General features: G+C 43.9%; 1 protein-coding gene across 3 annotated transcripts in view; it reads right to left on the reverse strand.

Moving 5' to 3' along the window:
• CTNNBIP1 (catenin beta interacting protein 1) overlaps positions 1-2933 on the reverse strand; it is a 28061-nt gene extending 25128 nt beyond the window's left edge. Inside the window, exon 1 of one of the 3 annotated variants that reach the window (XM_073585005.1) lies at positions 2733-2933. The gene's annotated coding sequence lies outside the window, so the exon portion shown is untranslated. Of the gene's footprint in view, positions 1-2651; positions 2711-2732 lie in introns of those variants that run through there. The other 2 variants (XM_073585007.1, XM_073585006.1) reach the window with 2 other exon arrangements.
• Between the last annotated feature and the right edge of the window lie 11548 nt (positions 2934-14481).

Consider the following 14481-nt stretch of genomic DNA (forward strand, 5'->3'; position numbering starts at 1 on the left):
CATGACAACGGCACACCTCATGTGGCTGAAGTGTGTCAGCAGTTCCTGCATGATGAAGGCATTGATGCTATGGACTGGCCCGCCCGTTCCCGAGACCTGAATCCAATCGAGCACATCTGGGATATCATGTCTCGCTCCATCCACCAACGTCACGTTGCACCACAGACTGTCAGGAGGTGACATGCTGTAATCCAGGTCTGGGAGGAGATCCCTCAGGAGAACATCTGCCTTCTGATATACTTTTTTTTCAATAGCTTTATACTATTTTCTAGGGAGATTTTTGAGGCCAAACAACAAGTGATGTTTTTCTATTTTACTCCTACTTAGTATCATCACTTGTGATTACCTTTTGCTTATATGCATCACAGTATGTATGATGCACACACATGTGACCTGCGGGGGATATATATTACACACACCATACACACGCACACTGTACTCACACACCGGAGGCTGTCACATGCGACCTGCAGAGGATATATATTACACACAGTATGTATCATGCACACACATGTGACCTGCGGGGGATATATATTACACACACCATACACACGCACACTGTACTCACACACCGGAGGCTGTCACATGCGACCTGCAGAGGATATATATTACACACAGTATATCTGATGTACACAGACCATACACACTGTACTCACACACCGGAGGCTGTCACATGCGACCTGCAGAGGATATATATTACACACGGTATATCTGATGTACACAGACCATACACACTGTACTCACACACCGGAGGCTGTCACATGCGACCTGCAGGGGATATATATTACACACGGTATATCTGATGTACACAGACCATACACACTGTACTCACACACCGGAGGCTGTCACATGCGACCTGCAGAGGATATATATTACACACGGTATATCTGATGTACACAGACCATACACACTGTACTCACACATCGGAGGCTGTCACATGCGACCTGCAGAGGATATATATTACACACGGTATATCTGATGTACACAGACCATACACACTGTACTCACACACCGGAGGCTGTCACATGCGACCTGCAAAGGATATATATTACACACGGTATATCTGATGTACACAGACCATACACACTGTACTCACACACCGGAGGCTGTCACATGCGACCTGCAGAGGATATATATTACACACGGTATATCTGATGTACACAGACCATACACACTGTACTCACACATCGGAGGCTGTCACATGCGACCTGCAGAGGATATATATTACACACGGTATATCTGATGTACACAGACCATACACACTGTACTCACACACCGGAGGCTGTCACATGCGACCTGCAGGGGATATATATTACACACGGTATATCTGATGTACACAGACCATACACACTGTACTCACACACCGGAGGCTGTCACATGCGACCTGCAGAGGATATATATTACACACGGTATATCTGATGTACACAGACCATACACACTGTACTCACACATCGGAGGCTGTCACATGCGACCTGCAGAGGATATATATTACACACGGTATATCTGATGTACACAGACCATACACACTGTACTCACACATCGGAGGCTGTCACATGCGACCTGCAGAGGATATATATTACACACGGTATATCTGATGTACACAGACCATACACACTGTACTCACACACCGGAGGCTGTCACATGCGACCTGCAGGGGATATATATTACACACGGTATATCTGATGTACACAGACCATACACACTGTACTCACACATCGGAGGCTGTCACATGCGACCTGCAGAGGATATATATTACACACGGTATATCTGATGTACACAGACCATACACACTGTACTCACACACCGGAGGCTGTCACATGCGACCTGCAGAGGATATATATTACACACGGTATATCTGATGTACACAGACCATACACACTGTACTCACACACCGGAGGCTGTCACATGCGACCTGCAGAGGATATATATTACACACGGTATATCTGATGTACACAGACCATACACACTGTACTCACACACCGGAGGCTGTCACATGCGACCTGCAGAGGATATATATTACACACGGTATATCTGATGTACACAGACCATACACACTGTACTCACACACCGGAGGCTGTCACATGCGACCTGCAAAGGATATATATTACACACGGTATATCTGATGTACACAGACCATACACACTGTACTCAGACCATACACACTGTACTCAGACCATACACACTGTACTCACACACCGGAGGCTGTCACATGCGACCTGCAGAGGATATATATTACACACGGTATATCTGATGTACACAGACCATACACACTGTACTCACACATCGGAGGCTGTCACATGCGACCTGCAGGGGATATATATTACACACGGTATATCTGATGTACACAGACCATACACACTGTACTCACACACCGGAGGCTGTCACATGTGACCTGCGGGGGATATATATTACACACACCATACACACGCACACTGTACTCACACACCGGAGGCTGTCACATGCGACCTGCAGGGGATATATATTACACACAGTATGTATGATGTACACAGACCATACACACGCACACTGTACACACACCGGAGCTACTACGTGTGGCCTGCAGAGGATATAGATTACACACAGTATATCTGATGTGTATACACGGTATATCTCACACATGCGCAGTGTGCCCGCAGTCCGTGGAGCATTACCGGCCGGTCACACTCTTCTCTTCCGGATGCGCATAGACAATGGAGCAGACGCAGGCCGGGTCCTCGTCCGCAGTCACTCACCGTTTCCGGAGCGGCTCTTCCGTCCAGCCGGCTGCGTGGCTCCACCTCGGCCGCTCCCGGTGGCAGGCTCAGGCCTGTGAGCAGGGGTGTCCGGCAGCTTCTCTCTGCCACAGCCTGGGAGTCACCGGCGGCAGTGGTGGAGGAGGGGAACAGAGGGCGGGGCGCGGGGAGGAGCCGGCGAGCGGGTACAATGGACCGCCCTCACCTGTTACCATGGTGATATGGTATCATATGTACTCTTATCAGCCAATCAGAATCCAGCTTTCTTTGCTGCCTAGCAGGTTAAAATATGAAAGGAGTGATGTGATTGGCTGATTTGTGAAAAGCTTCACAAGGCCCTAACTGTGTATAGGAAGTGTCTGACAGACAGCAGTGAGGACTGCACAGGGGCAAACCGGCTCTGTACAGGAAAACCGGGGGCGAAAGTAGAGCAGTGATGTGGTACATGTATATCTATAAACAGTATATCCACCTCACCACTAACAATACACCAAGAAAGAAATGCTGCAGAAAGATGGAAGACATCGGACGGAACCGTTCCATCCAGTATGGCGTGTGAGCCCTGATAGAAACCCTGGTCCTGCGGTGTTCGGCGCCATGTCATCAGGTCGGCTGCAGAACCCCAAGTCCTGCGCGCTGCCTGCTGCGGCCTCCATGAAGACGACTGATATTTCAAGCATATTCCATATTCACAGCCGATGGCACGTTCTTTGATGTGGGGCTACAATCTTATAAGGATCAGACAAGATGGCGCCTCCTCTCCCCAAACACATTAATGAGTCTCAGAAACCCATGAGCCTTTCACGAGCTCAGGAGAGGGCCGTCCTTGAACCATTTTTGGTACATACTAACTACCGTAGACTAAGAACACCCCACAAAAGACGCCTAATACCAGGAACACCCCTCCTATATACCAGGAACACCCAGAAGACCTGTCTAACACTAAAATCACCTCCGTAAGATCCGCTGTTTACCGGAAACACCCCACAAGAACTGTTGAACACTGAAGTCACCCCCATAAGACCTGCCAAACACTGGAAACACCTCACAAGACTCGCCCAATACTAGGACACTCCACATGAACTGTCACATACCAGGAACAAACCCACAAGAGCTACCAAATACCAGGAACACCTCACTAGACCCGCCGTATACCGGGAACACCCCACAAGACCCGCCGTATACCAGGAATACCCCACAAGAACTGCCAAACACTGTGAACACCCCACAAGACCCATCATATATTGGGAACACGCAAGATCTGCCAAATACCAGGAACACCCCACAAGACCCATCATATATTGGGAACACGCAAGATCTGCCAAATACCAGGAACACCCCACAAGGCTTGCCAAATACCGAGAACACCTCATGTCGTAGAGAACAATTTAAAATCCATAAAGACATTTCCAGAGTGAGGACATATCACCCTCACATTGAACGTATGGGATTAATTATAACTGGGGAAGTGAGAAACTAATTCTAACTGGGAAGTGAGAGAGCTTACACTTCAACCTCCATTGAAGTAGGGACCAGAAAATTACAACAGGAGATCTGATCTGGAAACCAGACACTAAGCCAAGGATTTGTTTACTCAGAGACAGAGAAGTACACTTCCAAGGCAAGAGCTTCCTCTGTTCTAAGGGCTTGTCTGAAAAACTTTGGTGCCAGTGGTTAGTGATGAATATTGGGGTTTGCATTGATCTGCTATTTATGGGAGATACATTTTCAGCATCATAGCGAAGGGAGGAACATAACACGCATTCACTCATCACACCATAGGGCCATGCTAACCCCTCCGACTTAATCGTTGGGACTGATGCATGATGCTATACATGCCATGATGTAATCTCTATAGCAGGGTAAACTCGTGATAGGCGGGAGATATTATGCTTCCTAGGACCTCCAGGGGTGAAGATATACTGAAATTTGGGGATGTCATAAGCTTCTAAAAGACTTAACACATCTCACAACCAGCCCCCATATCAACTCACCAAGGGGAGGTATATGGGCGTAATCTTGAGCTAAAAAAAACAGAGTTTGAGTTTCTTTCAATGTTTATTCTGGAAGCCAGTTTTCTGTGAGACTGTTTTATTTTCCTAATCGGAGCGCTTCCCTCCATAAAGATAAGAGCCGTTCTTGCAACATTAGGTTTAGTACTTCTCTTTCATTATCCCTTTTATTTTATCAGTTTATACCGTATTGTTTTGTTCCTATTTTGCATCATCTTTGTATATTTAAAAAAAAAAAAAACTGCCTACCTTTCCAGATTAAATATATAAAATTGAATAGCTCTGTTCCTCTTGCTCTGTAAATTGCACCCCTGAAGCCATACACTACCTGTAATGGGCATCAAATCGGCCTGCATACACGATTGGTGGTGGCAGCGAGTAGTTCCTTTTTCTTTTTTTTATTGTGGAGCTGGCAGCGACCATATTGGGGTATATATACAGTGCCTTGCGAAAGTATTCGGCCCCCTGGAACTTTTCAACCTTTTCCCACATATGCTTCAAACATAAAGATACCAAATGTAAATTTTTGGTGAAGAATCAACAAGTGGTACACAGTTGTGAAGTTGAACGAAATTTATTGGTTATTTTAAATTTTTTTGGGAAATTCAAAAACTGAAAAGTGGGGCGTGCAATATTATTTGGCCCCTTTAACTTAATACTTTGTTGCGCCACTTTTTGCTGCGATTACAGCTGCAAGTCGCTTGGGTTAGGTCTCTATCAGTTTTGTACATCGAGAGACTGAAATTCTTGCCCATTCTTCCTTGGCAAACAGCTCGAGCTCAGTGAGGTTTGATGGAGATCGTTTGTGAACAGCAGTTTTCAGCTCTTTCCACAGATTCTCGATTGGATTCAGGTCTGGACTTTGACTTGGCCATTCTAACACCTGGATACGTTCATTTGTGAACCATTCCATTGTAGATTTTGCTTTATGTTTGGGATCATTGTCTTGTTGGAAGACAAATCTCCGTCCCAGTCTCAGGTCTTTTACAAACTCCAACAGGTTTTCTTCAAGAATGGTCCTGTATTTGGCTCCATCCATCTTCCCATCAATTTTAACCATCTTCCCTGTCCCTGCTGAAGAAAAGCAGGCCCAAACCATGATGCTGTCACCACCATGTTTGACAGTGGGGATGATGTGTTCAGGGTGATGAGCTGTGTTTCCTTTACATCAAACATATCGTTTGGCATTATTGCCAAAAAGTTCGATTTTGGTTTCATCTGACCAGAGCACCTTCTTCCACATGTTTGGCGTGTCTCCCAGGTGGCTTTTTGCAAACATTAAATTACACTTTTTATGGATATCTTTGAGAAATGGCTTTCTTCTTGCTACTCTTCCATAAAGGCCAAATTTGTGAAGTGTATGACTGATTGCTGTCCTATGTACACACTGTCCCACCTCAGCTGTAGAACTCTGCAGTTCATCAAGAGTGATCATGGGCCTCTTGGCTGCATCTCTGATCATTCTTCTCCTTGTTTGAGATGAAAGTTTAGAAGGACGGCCGGGTCATGGTAGAATTGCAGTGGTATGATACTCCTTCCATTTCAATATGATCGCTTGCATGGGGCTCCTTGGGATGTTTAAAGTTCTGGAAATAATTTTGTATCCAAATCCGGCTTTAAACTTCTCCACAACAGTATCACGGACCTGCCTGTTGTGTTCCTTGGTCTTCATGATGCTTTCTGTGCATCAAACAGAGCCCTGAGGCTATCACAGAGCAGGTGCATTTATACGGAGACTTGATTACACACAGGAGGATTATATTTATCATCATTAGTCATTTAGGACAACATTGGATCATTCAGAGATCCACAATGAGCTTCTGGAGTGAGTTTGCTGCACTGAGAGTAAAGGGGCCGAATAATATTGCACGCCCCACTTTTCAGTATTTTAATTTCCACAAAAATTTTAAATAACCAATAAATTTCATTCAACTTCAAAATTGTGTTCCACTTGTTGTTGATTCTTCACCAAAAATTTACATTTGGCATCTTTATGTTTGAACCATGATATGTGGGAAAAGGTTGAAAAGTTCCAGGGGGCCAAATACTTTCGCGAGGCACTGTATATATACATAATATATATATATATATATATATATATATATATATATATATATATATATACACACATACCATGCATTGGAATCAGAGATGTACAGCAGCATGTAAAAATTTAGGCACCTCTGGTCAAAATTACTGTTCTTTTGAAGAGTTAAACAAGTTGGAGATGAAATGATCTCTGAAAGGTCTAAAGTTAAAGATGACACATTTCCTTTGTATGCTAGGCAAAAAAAATATGTATTTTAAAAATTACAAAAAGGAAAATGGGCTGAAGCAAAAGTTTGGGCACCCTACATGGCTAGTACCTGGTTGCACCCACTTTTGCAAATATCACAGCCTGTAAACGCCTTTTGTAGCCAACGAAGAGTCTTTCAATTCTTGTTTGAGGGATTTTCCTCCATTCTTCCTTGGATAAGTCTTCCAGTTCTGGGAGATTCCTGGGTCGTCTTCCATCCTCTGCTATTTTGAGCTTTAGACAGATTTTCAATGATGCTCAGATCAGGGGATAGTGAGGGCCATTGTAAAACCTTCAGCTTGTGCCTGTTGAGGTAGTTTATTGTGGATTTTGACATGTGTTTAGGATAATTATCCATTTGTAGAAGCCATCCTCTCTTTTCAGCTTCAGCTTTTTTTTACAGATGGTGATATGTTTCCATCAAGAGTTTGTAGAAATTTCATTGAATCCATTCTTCCCTCTACCCGTGAAATGTTCGTCCTGCCATTGGCTGCAACACAACACCAAAGCATGATTGATCCACCCCCATGCTTTTTTTTTTGTTTTGTTTTTTTTTGTTTTTTTAAATCAGAAATTTTTATTGCATATCAAAATTCGAAACAACAAACATTCAGTCTGTCAACAGTAGACAGGTTATACATTTTCCAATATATTCCCCATTCCTTTCCCCCACCCCCTTCCCCTCTGTAAAGCACATATACAACCATTTAAATAACAGTACACAGTAATGCAGCATAAATCTCCCGAGGTCAGCACCTCTCCACCCAGGGATTCCATATTGTTTCAAAGGTACCAGCCCTTTTCCTTTTCTCGTATATACTCTTTTCTATACTCATAATATAATCAGACTGCCTATAGAACTCCCGCATTGACGGTGGATCTTCACTTATCCAACATCTGGCAATTTGTTTCCTCGCAATATACAACAATCTAGCTATTGCTAGTTTATGACAATTCGATACCCCAATCTCTTCTACATATCCCAAAATACATATCAGCGGGTCCCTTTTCATTCTACAATTATATGTTCTTTCAATTGCGGCTGTCACTTCCATCCAAAACGAACTTAGCTTTGGGCATTGCCATAGCATGTGAACAATCCTAGCCCCTTCGTTCCGACACCTATGGCATTCGGAGGTCTTCTCAACCCGGCCTTGTATAGCCTATCCGGGGTCCTGTACACTCTATGAAGCACATACAACTGAGAAAGTCTGGCCGGTTCGCTCAATGATAGCTTAGGTATATATTCCATTATTGTTTCCCTTTTATCTTCATCTATGTCCCCTACCTCTTTCTCCCATTTCTCTTTTGCTTTAATTGGATACCTTTGTAAGAAGGCAAACAGTAGGTCTCTATATATTCCGGAAACCATACCTCTTGTTCCCCCTTTTGCACAAACATAATTTACCAGAATATCCGCCTGAACCTTCATATTAACCATTTTACTCTGGGTCCTGTAAGCATGATGAAATTGCCTGTACTGGAACCTACAGATCTCCGGCAGCCCATAAACCTCCTGTAGTTTATCAAAAGATAACAACTCCTGCCCGTCTTGTACCTGGCCAATGTAACATATTCCCAAACTCTTCCAAATTTTAAAGTCCCCCATTTTAACAAACTCCGGTAGATTGTAATTTTGCCATATTGGAGAGAAGTCAGTTAGATATTCCACCCCTCTAATCTTCTTAATTTCCTCCCATACCTTATGTATCAGTAAACAGGTGGGATAGACAAAACCAACCCTCCTAAAGCATCCTGCTTCCAGGCCCTGGACCAGTGGACTCCTATCCAAAACATGAGCCAAGACCCTTTGTGTTGAACCCATATTATCAATTCTCTCCAGCCCCTTATATGTTGACCCTGCACAGCTAGATAATAAATCCAAGGGTTCGGAAGCGCCAATCCTCCTTCACTCTTAGGTCTCTGCAGAATTTCCAGTCGAAGCCTTGCCTGTTTTTTCCCCCAAACCAGATCTCTGAAAATGGAACTAATGGTACGAACCACTTTTTGGGAATCCAGATAGGGGCATTATGCAGCATATATAATAGCTGAGGCATTAGAATAATAATAAATAATAATCTTTATTTTTATATAGCGCTAACATATTCCGCAGCACTTTACAGTTTGCACACATTATCATCACTGTCCCCGATGGGGCGCTCAATCTAAATTTCCTATCAGTATGTTTTTGGAATGTGGGAGGAAACCGGAGTGCACGGGGAGAACATACAAACTCCTTGCAGATGCTGTCCTTGGTGGGATTTGAACCCAGGATTCCAGCGCTGCAAGGCTGCAGCGCTAACCACTGAGCCACCGTGCTCAGAATCATCTTAATCAAATTGATTCTCCCCACCACTGAGATATGCAATCTGCTCCATGTCCCTATTTTGTCACCCCCATGCTTAATGGTTGGTGAGATGTTCTTTTCCTGAAATTCTGTGCACTTTTTTCTCCCCTTTCTCCCCTTGATCATTGAGAGATTTATTTTAACCTCATCGGTCCACAGGACTTGTTTCCAAAAAGCATCAGGCTTGTTTAGATGTTCTTTTGCATACTTCTGATGCTGAATGTTATGGTTTACTTCTGAGGACTCTTCTATGAAGGCCATATTTGTGCACGTGTCTCTGACCAGAAGAACAGTGTACCACAACTCTAGAGTCTGCTAAATCTTTCTGAAGGTCTTTTGCGGTCAAACAGGGGTTCTGGTTTGCCTCTCTAGCAATCCTATGAGCAGCTCACTGAAATTTTGTTTGGTCTTCCAGACTTTATGTTGACCTACACTCCGCTCTGGCAATCAGGGATTGCCAGTGTTCGTTTCATACTGCCTGGTTCTCGAGTTGGAGGCATTGGTTGTTTGAGGAGGTGTTTGGAGTGTTGTTCAGAAGACTATTACTTGGTGATTTGTCTGTCTGCATATCCTCATCCTCTCCAATTTGATTTTTTTCTTCCCGGTGTTCCACTCTGTCGTTTCTTAGGCTACTTTCACACTTACGTTTTTTTGCGCTGCGCTCCGTGTGCAGTGCAAACGCATATAAAAAATGCATCATGCGTTTGTGTGCGCTTTTTTGCGGGTTTTGGTGTGTTTTTTTGCGCACCCATAGACTATAATGGGTGTTTGGCTGTAAAAAAATCCAATTGCATGCGCATGCTTTTTTTTGGGGAAAGTCGGACGCACAAAAAATGCAACAGGATGCAATTTGTGCGCCTGAGCGCACACTACAAAAAACGCATGCGCGTACAAACACATGTGTATGCGCACCCATGTAAAAGATAGGGGAAAAAAAGCATGCGTTTTTTTGCGCTAAAAAACAGCGCAAAAAAACACAAGTGTGAAACCAGCCTTAGTGTATATTTTTAGGATTGGCATTTTCATTTATCCTTGTGTGTCTTCCCTTGTTAGTCTGGTTTGTGTATTCTTTTAATTTACTATTCCCCACTTCACTGTGTGTCATCGTTAACTTTAGGCCTTTTAGAGATCATTTCATCTTCAACTTGCTTAACTGTTTACAATAACAGTAATTTAGACCAGGGGTGCCCAAACTTTTACATTCCACTGTACACCATACGCTCACTATCCCAATAACCAGTCTAGTACTTTAAGTGTCCGCGGCCTCAATCAATCACTCGTCAGTCAATTGCGTAATTGTTCCGACGACTTCAGGCAGCGTAGTTGCGTACGCTGTCAAACTGGTGACGGAAGTGGGATCTCTCTGCTATTATATGTGACACCGCACAAGACTTGACAAATACTGGGAACACCCCACAAGATCCTCGGTATTCCAGGAACATCCCATTAACCCTTTTGATTACCGAAAAGCCCCATGAGATGTGCCATATACAGGGAACACCCCAGAACGCCTGCCAAAAACCGAGAACACCCCACAAGACCCTCCATATACTGGGAACACCTGCTGAATATTATCGAGAACACCCTACAAGACCCTCCATATACTGGGAGCACCCCAGAACATTTGCCGAATACCAAGAACACCCCACAAGATCTGCAGTATACTAGGAACACCCTTATAAACCTGCTGAATACTGGGAGCGCCCCACAAGACCCACTGTTTACCCAAATTGTATCTTTTTTCCTAAACCTGAAAAAAATGGCAAAGGCTCATGCTTTGAAAATGTGTCTGGCCACCAAAATTGTACTGTGTGCCCCATCATCCCCAAACTGGAAGCCACTGGCCATATGTCTTTCTCAGCCCCCTCCATGCCACAGATGAAGCTGATGTTCTGCAGATCCACTCCATGATGTCTTTTAGGTGTCGTTGTGGTGCCTTTGATTCATTATTGTATTATTCTCGTATATAATTAGCTCTGGCGGGGGCACACAGGACATGTTAGAGGGCTCACATTTCACCTTGGCGCCGTCAGCCGATTTTTCATTTTTGCACTGAACACGCTGTAATGGAGGCTTCTCGCCTTTGTAGCTTTTATTTGATGCTGTTGAGATAGGAATATTTGCCGGTTGCCCTCAGTCAGATCTTAAGAAGGTCACTTTGATTTCTGCGAACATTCGCTGGAAGACGCCACTTGGGAATAGCAATTTAATTCCGTCAGATCCGCGGTGACAAGAATAGGCAGCGGTTCTGTGACTAATTACAGCCGGTGAGGAGGCGGCCGCGTGCCCCGTGATGGTTAATTTAGATGTGGATGAGCAGAGGGTTTCTTCCTGGCGTATGTCACATTCAGCGCAGCATATTCCACATGGCCCTATAACAATGGCTTTCACCTCACAAGAAGATGAAGGCGGGAATGTCACAGCGCAGGCAGCGCCGAGTTACAGATCACTCGGCCTCCGGGATTTAGACAGCGAAGGCCCATATATCGGAGAAGTGCTTATACAGCAATTCTTAAAGCGCTCCGCTCAGCTCTGCAGACATACTCCTTATGTAATAACATGATTTCTTGTTGTGCCGTTCCGGTTATTCCTACTGGAAAAATATTTTGACAATTGGCATCTTCCTGCTAAAAAAGGGATCAAGGAGTGGGCGCGTCTTCTTTAACCCATCAATGTAGTTGCTATCGGTTACGTTTCTCGACAGAGATGTGGTTCTTCCAAGCAGCGTACACAGATAATAAATATATGGAATCTCCTTTTTCTTGCCCCTTATAGGAATTGCCAGCACATATAAAATAATGATCTCTCTTTTGGATAGGTCATCAATATCAGGATCAATGGGGTCCGACACCCAGTACTCCCACCGATCAGCAGTTTGCAGTTCAAATATACACAGTGTACAAAGTCAGATCAGCACAGCGCCGTACACTGTGTTGTGGCCATCTTCGGTACTACAGCTCAGCTCCTATTGATGTGAATATGATCTGAGCTGCAAGATTGAGAACGACAACTCTGCACCAAAGATTGAATTGTCCTACTGTAAGATGCTGCACCTGTAAATCCAGACAGAAAATATATTGCATAGCCGACTCGTTTGAACAAAACCTCTTGTATCTGATATTAGGTCAGCAATTGGCAGCAGGTGCAGAAAGGGAACCGGGATGCAACAAAGCCACCGGATGAGACGACTTCATAGCCAGAGGGGTGCAAGGCGGAAGAGGGACATAGGCTTTGGCTGCTTTCCCCTAACCTGGGGACTGATTCCAGGTCTTTGAATGAATGAATATGGATGGGGCCTTATAGGCAGTTCCCTACTACACAAGTATAAGTATCATGTAAGTCATGTAAAGGAGAACCAATGTCATCCAGAGATCGGCAATAACAATCCACTGACAATATCCATCTGGCAGAATTTTCCTGCTCATCATCGCATGCAGAACACATATTTTACTGATTTGTCCTGACTTGCACATATACAAATGGCAAAAGCCAAATGACTTCTGACAGCTCGTTATTAGCCGCATGCTCCCTGGAGAGTCGCAGATTATTGTGCCATTAGTATCAGATCCCTCGTGTCTGCACAGCGTCAGGTGCAAAAGGAAATAATGATGAGGACGGTGTGATCCCTGGACGGTCCGTCGCATCCAAATTCAGCCGAAACTACCAAGGAAACAATATATTCTGGAAGTGACATTCATGCAGTCGTAAGATATACATTGGTAGAGGGTCCGAGAGATAAATCGCCCCCTGTATATTTACATGTGAAACTCTTTTTCACTAGTTTATATTTAGCCGCCGTTCACCACAAACATCTTGGGCTCGGTCCAGCATCTGGTAATGTTATCACGATGTTACTTCATCTCTGAGCCCCATTTTCATGACAGCCATAATCTACGAGGAGCAGCGGCAGATGACCAGGTGGAGGGGGCAATTACCAGATGAACTGTAAGAACAAGGGACGTTTTCAGTCTCCTAAAATGAAAATTTAGCTTGGACTACAACATCGAGGACATAGATATAGCAGATAAACACTGACCTTTTTAAGGGGAGACAGTAATTTTGATGAACTATCCTTAGGATACATCTTCAATATCAGATCGATGGGGGTCCGACTGTGACACTCCCACCAATCGGGTAATTAAAGGGGCCATGTCGCACCGGAACTAGCACAGCGCTATACAGAACATTTTGTAGTGGCCGGGAATGGTACTGCAGCTCCATGCAAATCATTTGCATGGAAAAGAGCTGCAGTACCATTTATGGCCACCGCAAACAGTACAGTGCTGGGGGATGCTTCTTAAAGGGATACTCTTATCTTGGATTTTTTCCAGCATATTTTCCATCTACAACATTTTATAAAGACCTGATAGCTGCAAATATGGGGCTGTGAACCCTAAACCGAAGAACTGGATCTGTCTATATATACTTCAATGGAGAGGTGACCCCCGTGGCTGGAAAAGCAGCAGGTTCAGCCAACTATAGTATAGTTAAACTTAAGCCGAGTTCAGACAGTCATATGCTTCAAGGTTTGTATATGGACAGCAACAACCCGAACTTACCAAATCATAAGCATATAGGATGGTATAAATATGGATCAGGAGACTAGTGGTCAGTCCAGGTGTTGGGGTCTGTTCATCTATACCCGTCCTTATGCTGCACTAAGGAGTGGACACAGTTATATCAATCAAGATGTCAGCTAAACCCATTATTACCAGCTGCACAGCTCGCAGAGGGTTTGTTACAATGTATCAGTCCAGTATCGTCTACACTAGATACAATTGTATCCAGTGGGAATAGTTACATACAGCAAGCATACAGCAAGCAGTAATACTGAAAAGGATAAAAAAAAAAAAAAAAAAGTTTATTACTAAGTTGTACAACTTTTCATGCAAATACAGATTAATCTGTTTGGCTAAACATCTACTGCAATGGTAGAACTATAAATAGCAGCATGTCTCCATCAGAACTTGGTACTGGGTTTCTGAAAAATACTTTTATTATTGAATAAGTTCATTTTCTCCACCAATGTCTAAACAAATTGTAAAGACTCGTCTTCAATTTCATCCCGGGCAGATATTTAAACCTGCAACATGC

This window comes from Dendrobates tinctorius, unplaced genomic scaffold (assembly GCF_039654945.1).
Source record: "Dendrobates tinctorius isolate UK_male_01 unplaced genomic scaffold, ASM3965494v1 ptg000086l, whole genome shotgun sequence".
Lineage (NCBI taxonomy): Eukaryota > Metazoa > Chordata > Amphibia > Anura > Dendrobatidae > Dendrobates > Dendrobates tinctorius.